The sequence below is a fragment of the Cicer arietinum genome, unplaced genomic scaffold, assembly GCF_000331145.2.
Source record: "Cicer arietinum cultivar CDC Frontier isolate Library 1 unplaced genomic scaffold, Cicar.CDCFrontier_v2.0 Ca_scaffold_5784_v2.0, whole genome shotgun sequence".
In the NCBI taxonomy this organism is placed as follows: Eukaryota; Viridiplantae; Streptophyta; class Magnoliopsida; order Fabales; family Fabaceae; genus Cicer; species Cicer arietinum.
The window spans coordinates 4074880-4082942 of NW_027339431.1; positions in this window are offsets into that span (position 1 = coordinate 4074880).

Sequence of the window (8063 nt, forward strand, 5' to 3'; positions counted from 1 at the left end):
AATTAGGGTTTTTAACCAATCTTGTGCATCCAATAAGTGCATTTGTGTCATTGGATGAACATAGGCTTATTCTTTTCTAATTATGGTTTTTAACCAAACTTGTGCATCCAATAGGTGTGTTAGTGTCATTGGATGAACATTTAGGTCATTTTCATCCTCCTTAGGTATATTCTTGTCCAATTAGGATTTTTAACCAATCTTGTGCATCAATTAGGTGTATTTGTGTCATTGGATGAACATTTAGGTCATTTTCATCCTCCTTAGGTATATTCTTGTCCAATTAGGATTTTTATCCAATCTTGTGCATCAATTAGGTGTATTTGTGTCATTGGATGAACATTTAGGTCATTTTCATCCTCCTTAGGTATATTCTTGTCCAATTAGGATTTTTATCCAATCTTGTGCATCAATTAGGTGTATTTGTGTCATTGGATGAACATTTAGGTCATTTTCATCCTCCTTAGGTATATTCTTGTCCAATTAGGATTTTTATCCAATCTTGTGCATCAATTAGGTGTATTTGTGTCATTGGATGAACATTTAGGTCATTTTCATCCTCCTTAGGTATATTCTTGTCCAATTAGGATTTTTATCCAATCTTGTGCATCAATTAGGTGTATTTGTGTCATTGGATGAACATTTAGGTCATTTTCATCCTCCTTAGGTATATTCTTGTCCAATTAGGATTTTTATCCAATCTTGTGCATCAATTAGGTGTATTTGTGTCATTGGATGAACATTTAGGTCATTTTCATCCTCCTTAGGTATATTCTTGTCCAATTAGGATTTTTATCCAATCTTGTGCATCAATTAGGTGTATTTGTGTCATTGGATGAACATTTAGGTCATTTTCGTCCTCCCTAGGCTTATTCTTGTCCAATTAGTGTTTTTTACCAATCTTTTGCATCCAATAAGTTCATTTGTGTCATGAACATTTAGGTCATTTCCGTCCTCCCTAGGTTTATTCTAGTCCGATTAGGATTTTTAACCAATCTTGTGCATCCAATAGGTGTGTTTGTTTCATTGAATAAACATTTAGATAATTTTCGTCCTCCCTAGACTTATTATTGTCCAATTATAGTTTTTAACCAATCTTCTGCATTGAATAAGTTCATTTGGGTCATGGGATTCAAATTTAGGTCATTTTCGTCCTCCTTAGGCTTATTCTTGTCCAATTAGGAGTTTTAACCAATCTTGTGCTTCCAATAGGTGTGTTTGTGTCATTGGATGAACATTTAGGTAATTTTCGTCCTCCCTAGGCTTAATCTTGTCCAATCAGGGTTTTTAACCAATCTTGTGCATCCAATAGGTGTGTTTGTGTCATTGGATGAACATTTAGGTCATTTTCGTCCTACCTAGGTTTATTCTAGTCCAATTAAGGATTTTAACCAATCTTGGGCATCTAATAAGTGTGTTTGTGTCATTGGATGAACATTTAGGTAATTTTCGTCCTCCCTAGGCTTAATCTTGTCCAATCAGGGTTTTTAACCAATCTTGTGCATCCAAGAGGTGTGTTTGTGTCATTAAATGAACATTTTGCTCGTTTTCGTCCTCCCTATGCTTATTCTTGTCCAATTAAGGTTTTTAACCAATCTTGTGCATCCGATAGGTGTGTTAGTGTCATTGGATGAACATTTAGGTCATTTTCATCCTCCCTAGATTTATGCTTGTCCGACTAGGGTTTTTAACCAATCTTGTGCATCCAATAGGTGTGTCTGTGTCATTGGAAGAACAATTAGCTCATTTTCGTACCCCATTGGCTTATTCTTGTCCAATTAGGGTTTTTAACCAATCTTGTGCATCCAAAAAGTTCATTTGTGTCATTGGATGAACATTTAGGTCATTTTCGTCCTCCGTTGGCTTATTCTTGTCCAATTAGGGTTTTTAACCAATCTTGTGCATCCAATAAGTGCATTTTTGTCATTGGATGAACATTTAGGTCATTTCCGTCCTTCCTAGACTAATTCTTGTTCAACTAGGTTTTTAACCAATCTTGTTCATCCAATAGGTGTATTTGTGTCATTGGATGAACATTTAGGTCATTCTTGTCCAATTAGGGTTTTTAACTAATCTTGTGCATCCAATAGGTTCATTTGTGTCATAGAATTCACATTTAGGTCATTTTCGTCCTCCCTAGGCTTATTCTTGGCCAATTAGGGTTTTTAACCAATCTTTAGCATCCAATACGTTCATTTGTGTCATTGGATGAACATTTAGGTCATTTTCGTCCTCCATAGGCTTATTATTTTCTAATTAGGATTTTTAGCCAAACTTGTGCATCCAATATGTTCATTTGTGTCATTGGATGAACATTTAGGGTTTGTAAACAATCTTGTGCATCCAATAGGTGTGTTTGTGTCATTTGATGAACATTTAGGTCACTTTCGTCATTCCTAGACTTATTCTTGTCCAACTTGTGTTTTTAACCAATCATGTGCATCCGATAGGTGTGTTTGTGTCATTGGATGAAAATTTAGGTCATTCTCGTCCTCCCTAGGTTTATTCTAGTCCAATTAGGGGTTTTAACCAATCTTGTGCATCCAATAGGTGTGTTTGTGTCATTGGATGAACATTTAGGTCATTTTCGTCCTCCACAGACTTATGCTTGTCCAACTAGGATTTTTGACCAAACTTGTCCATCCAATAGGTGTGTTTGTGTCATTGGATGAACATTTAGGTCATTTTCGTCCTCCTTTGGTTTATTCTTGTCCAATTAGGGTTTTTAACCAATCTTGGGCATGTAATAAGTTCATTTGTGTCATTGGATGAACATTTAGGTCATTCTCGTCCACCCTAGGTTTATTCTAGTCCAATTAGGGTTTCTAACCATCTTGTGCATCCAATAGGTGTGTTTGTATCATTGGATGAACATTTAGGTCACTTTCGTCATTCCTAGACTTATTGTTGTCCAACTAGGGTTTTTAACCAATCTGGTGCATCCAATAGGTGCGTTTGTGTCTTTGCATGAGCATTTGAGTCATTTTCGTGCTCCCTAGGTATGGTCTAGTCCAATTAGGGCTTTTAAGCAATCTTGTGCATCCAATAGGTGTGTTTGTGTCATTGGATGAACATTTAGATCATTTTCGTCCTCCAATGGCTTATTCTTGTCCAATTAGGGTTTTTAACCAATCTTGTGCATCCAATAAGTTCATTTGTGTCATTGGAAGAACATTTTGGCCATTTTCGTCCTCCATTGGCTAATTCTTGTCCAATTAAGGGTTTTAACCAATCTTGTGCTTCCAATAGGTGTGTTTGTGTTCTTAGATGAACATTTAGGTCATTTTCTTCCTCCAATGGCTTATTCTTGTCCAATTAGGGTATTTAACCAATCTTGTGCATCCATTAGGAGTGTTTGTGTCATTGGATGAACATTTAGGTCATTTTCGTCCTCCCTAGGCTTATCCTTGTCCAATTAGGGTTTTTAACCAATCTTGTGCATCCGATACGTTCATTTGTGTCATTGGATGAACATTTAGGTCATTTTAGTCCTCCGTAGGTTTATTCTAGTCCAATTAGGGTTTTTAAGCAATCTTGTGCATCCAATTGGTGTGTTTGTGTCATTAGATGAACATTTAGGTCATTTTCGTCCGCCTGTCCATTTAGAGTTTTTAACCAATCTTGTGCATCCGATACGTTCATTTGTGTCATTGGATGAACATTTAGGTCATTGTTCGTCCTCCCTAGGCTTAATCTTGTCCAATCAGGGTTTTTAACCAATCTTGTGCATCCGATACGTTCATTTGTGTCATTGGATGAACATTTAGGTCATTGTTCGTCCTCCCTAGGCTTAATCTTGTCCAATCAGGGTTTTTAACCAATCTTGTGCATCCGATACGTTCATTTGTGTCATTGGATGAACATTTAGGTCATTGTTCGTCCTCCCTAGGCTTAATCTTGTCCAATCAGGGTTTTTAACCAATCTTGTGCATCCGATACGTTCATTTGTGTCATTGGATGAACATTTAGGTCATTGTTCGTCCTCCCTAGGCTTAATCTTGTCCAATCAGGGTTTTTAACCAATCTTGTGCATCCGATACGTTCATTTGTGTCATTGGATGAACATTTAGGTCATTGTTCGTCCTCCCTAGGCTTATTCTTGTCCAATTATGGTTTTTAACCAATCTTGTGCATCCAATAAGTTCATTTGTGTCATTGGATGAACAGTTAGGTTATTTTCGTACTCCCAAGGTTTATTCTAGTCCAATTAGGATTTTTAACCAATCTTGTGCATCCAATAGGTGTGTTTGTGTCATTAGATGAACTCCCTAGGCTTATTCTTGTCCAATTAAGGTTTTTAACCAATCTTGTCCAACCAATAAGTTCATTTGTGTCATTGGATGAACATTTAGGTCACTCTCTTCATTGCTAGACTTATTCTTGTCCAATTAAGGTTTTTAACCAATCTTGTCCAACCAATAAGTTCATTTGTGTCATTGGATGAACATTTAGGTCACTCTCTTCATTGCTAGACTTATTCTTGTCCAATTAAGGTTTTTAACCAATCTTGTCCAACCAATAAGTTCATTTGTGTCATTGGATGAACATTTAGGTCACTCTCTTCATTGCTAGACTTATTCTTGTCCAATTAAGGTTTTTAACCAATCTTGTCCAACCAATAAGTTCATTTGTGTCATTGGATGAACATTTAGGTCACTCTCTTCATTGCTAGACTTATTCTTGTCCAATTAAGGTTTTTAACCAATCTTGTCCAACCAATAAGTTCATTTGTGTCATTGGATGAACATTTAGGTCACTTTCTTCATTTCTAGACTTATTCTTGTCCAACTAGTGTTTTTTAACCAATCTTATGCATCCAATAGGAGTGTTTGTGCCATTGGATGAACAATTAGGTCATTTTCGTCCTCCGTTGGCTTATTCTTGTCCAATGTTTATTCTAGTCCAATTAGGGGTTTTAACCAATCTTGTGCATCCAATAGGTGTGTTTGTGTCATTGGATGAACAGTTAGGTTATTTTCGTACTCCCTAGGTTTATTCTAGTCCAATTAGGGGTTTTAACCAATCTTGTGCATCCAATAGGTGTGTTTGTGTCATTGGATGAACATTTAGGTCATTTTCGTCCTTCCTAGACTTATTCTTGGTCAACTAGGGTTTTTAACCAATCTTGTTCATCCAATAGGTGTATTTGTGTCATTGGATGAATATTTAGGTCAGTTTTGTCCAATTAGGGTTTTTAACTAATCTTGGGTATCCAATAAGTTGATTTGTGTCTTAGGATTCAGATTTAGGTCATTTTCGTCCTCCCTAGGTTTATTCTAGTCCAATAAGGGTTTTTAAACAATCTTGTGCATCCAATAGGTGTGTTTGTGTCATTGGATGAACATTTAGGTCATTTTCGTCCTCCCTAGGTTTATTCTAGTCCAATAAGGGTTTTTAAACAATCTTGTGCATCCAATAGGTGTGTTTGTGTCATTGGATGAACATTTAGGTCATTTTCGTCCTCCCTAGGTTTATTCTAGTCCAATAAGGGTTTTTAAACAATCTTGTGCATCCAATAGGTGTGTTTGTGTCATTGGATGAACATTTAGGTCATTTTCGTCCTCCCTTGGCTTATTCTTGTCCAATCAGGGTTTTAAACTCGTCTTGTGCATCCAATACATTCATTTGTGTCATTGGATGAACATTTAGGTCATTTTCGTCCTCCCTAGGCTTATTCTTGTCCAATTAGGGGTTTTAACCAATCTTGTGCTTCCAATAGGTGTGTTTGTGTCGCTGGATGAGCATTTAGGTCATTTTTCTCCTCCCTAGACCTATGCTTGTCCAATTAGGGGTTTTAACCAATCTTGTGCTTCCAATAGGTGTGTTTGTGTCGCTGGATGAGCATTTAGGTCATTTTTCTCCTCCCTAGACCTATGCTTGTCCAATTAGGGGTTTTAACCAATCTTGTGCTTCCAATAGGTGTGTTTGTGTCGCTGGATGAGCATTTAGGTCATTTTTCTCCTCCCTAGACCTATGCTTGTCCAATTAGGGGTTTTAACCAATCTTGTGCTTCCAATAGGTGTGTTTGTGTCGCTGGATGAGCATTTAGGTCATTTTTCTCCTCCCTAGACCTATGCTTGTCCAATTAGGGGTTTTAACCAATCTTGTGCTTCCAATAGGTGTGTTTGTGTCGCTGGATGAGCATTTAGGTCATTTTTCTCCTCCCTAGACCTATGCTTGTCCAATTAGGGGTTTTAACCAATCTTGTGCATCCAATAAGTGGGTTAGTGTCATTGGATGAACATTTAGGTCACTTTCGTCATTCCTAGACTTATTCTTGCCCAACTAGTGTTTTTAACCAATCTTGTGCATCCAATAAGAATGTTTGTGCCATTGGATGAACAATTAGGTCATTTTCGTCCTCCGTTGGCTTATTCTTGTCCAATTAGGGTTTTTAACCAATCTTGTGCATCCAATAAGTTCATTTGTGTCATTGGACGAACAGTTAGGTTATTTTCGTACTCCCTAGGTTTATTCTAGTCCAATTAGGATTTTTAACCAATCTTGTGCATCCAATAGGTGTGTTTGTGTCATTGAATCAACATTTAGATAATTTTCATCCTCCATAGGGTTATTCTAGTCCTTTAAGGGTTATTAACCAATCTTGTGCATCCAATATGTTTATTTGTGTCATTGGATTAACAATTAGGTCGTTTTCGTCCTCACTAGGCTTATTCTAGTCCAACTAGGGTTTTTAACCAATGTTGTGCATCTAATACGTTTGTTTGTGTCGTTGGATAAACATTTACGTCATTTTCGTCCTCCCTAGGCTTCTTCTAGTCCAATTAGGGGTTTTAACAAATCTTGTGCTTCAAATAGGTTTGTTTGTGACTTTCGATTAACATTTAGGTCATTTACGTCCTTCCTAAGCTTATTTTACACCATTTAAGGGTTAATTGTACCTTTTGGTCATTTTCGTCCACTCTAGGATTATTCTTGTCCAATTAGGGTTTTTAACCAATCTTTAGCATCCAATACGTTCATTTGTGTCATTGGATGAACTTTTAGGTCATTTTCGTCCTCCCTAGGCATATTCGTTTCTAATTAGGGTATTTAACCAAACTTGTGCATCCAATAGGTGTGTTTGTGTCATTGGATGAACATTTAGGTCATTTTCGTCCTCCGTTGGCTTATTCTCGTCCAATTAGGGTTTTAACCAATCTTGTGCTTCCAATAGGTGTGTTTGATTCTTTGGATGAACATTTAGATCATTTTCGTCCTCCGTTGGCTTATTCTCGTCCAATTAGGGTTTTAACCAATCTTGTGCTTCCAATAGGTGTGTTTGATTCTTTGGATGAACATTTAGATCATTTTCGTCCTCCGTTGGCTTATTCTCGTCCAATTAGGGTTTTAACCAATCTTGTGCTTCCAATAGGTGTGTTTGATTCTTTGGATGAACATTTAGATCATTTTCGTCCTCCGTTGGCTTATTCTCGTCCAATTAGGGTTTTAACCAATCTTGTGCTTCCAATAGGTGTGTTTGATTCTTTGGATGAACATTTAGATCATTTTCGTCCTCCGTTGGCTTATTCTCGTCCAATTAGGGTTTTAACCAATCTTGTGCTTCCAATAGGTGTGTTTGATTCTTTGGATGAACATTTAGATCATTTTCGTCCTCCGTTGGCTTATTCTCGTCCAATTAGGGTTTTAACCAATCTTGTGCTTCCAATAGGTGTGTTTGATTCTTTGGATGAACATTTAGATCATTTTCGTCCTCCGTTGGCTTATTCTCGTCCAATTAGGGTTTTAACCAATCTTGTGCTTCCAATAGGTGTGTTTGATTCTTTGGATGAACATTTAGATCATTTTCGTCCTCCGTTGGCTTATTCTCGTCCAATTAGGGTTTTAACCAATCTTGTGCTTCCAATAGGTGTGTTTGATTCTTTGGATGAACATTTAGATCATTTTCGTCCTCCGTTGGCTTATTCTCGTCCAATTAGGGTTTTAACCAATCTTGTGCTTCCAATAGGTGTGTTTGATTCTTTGGATGAACATTTAGATCATTTTCGTCCTCCGTTGGCTTATTCTCGTCCAATTAGGGTTTTAACCAATCTTGTGCTTCCAAT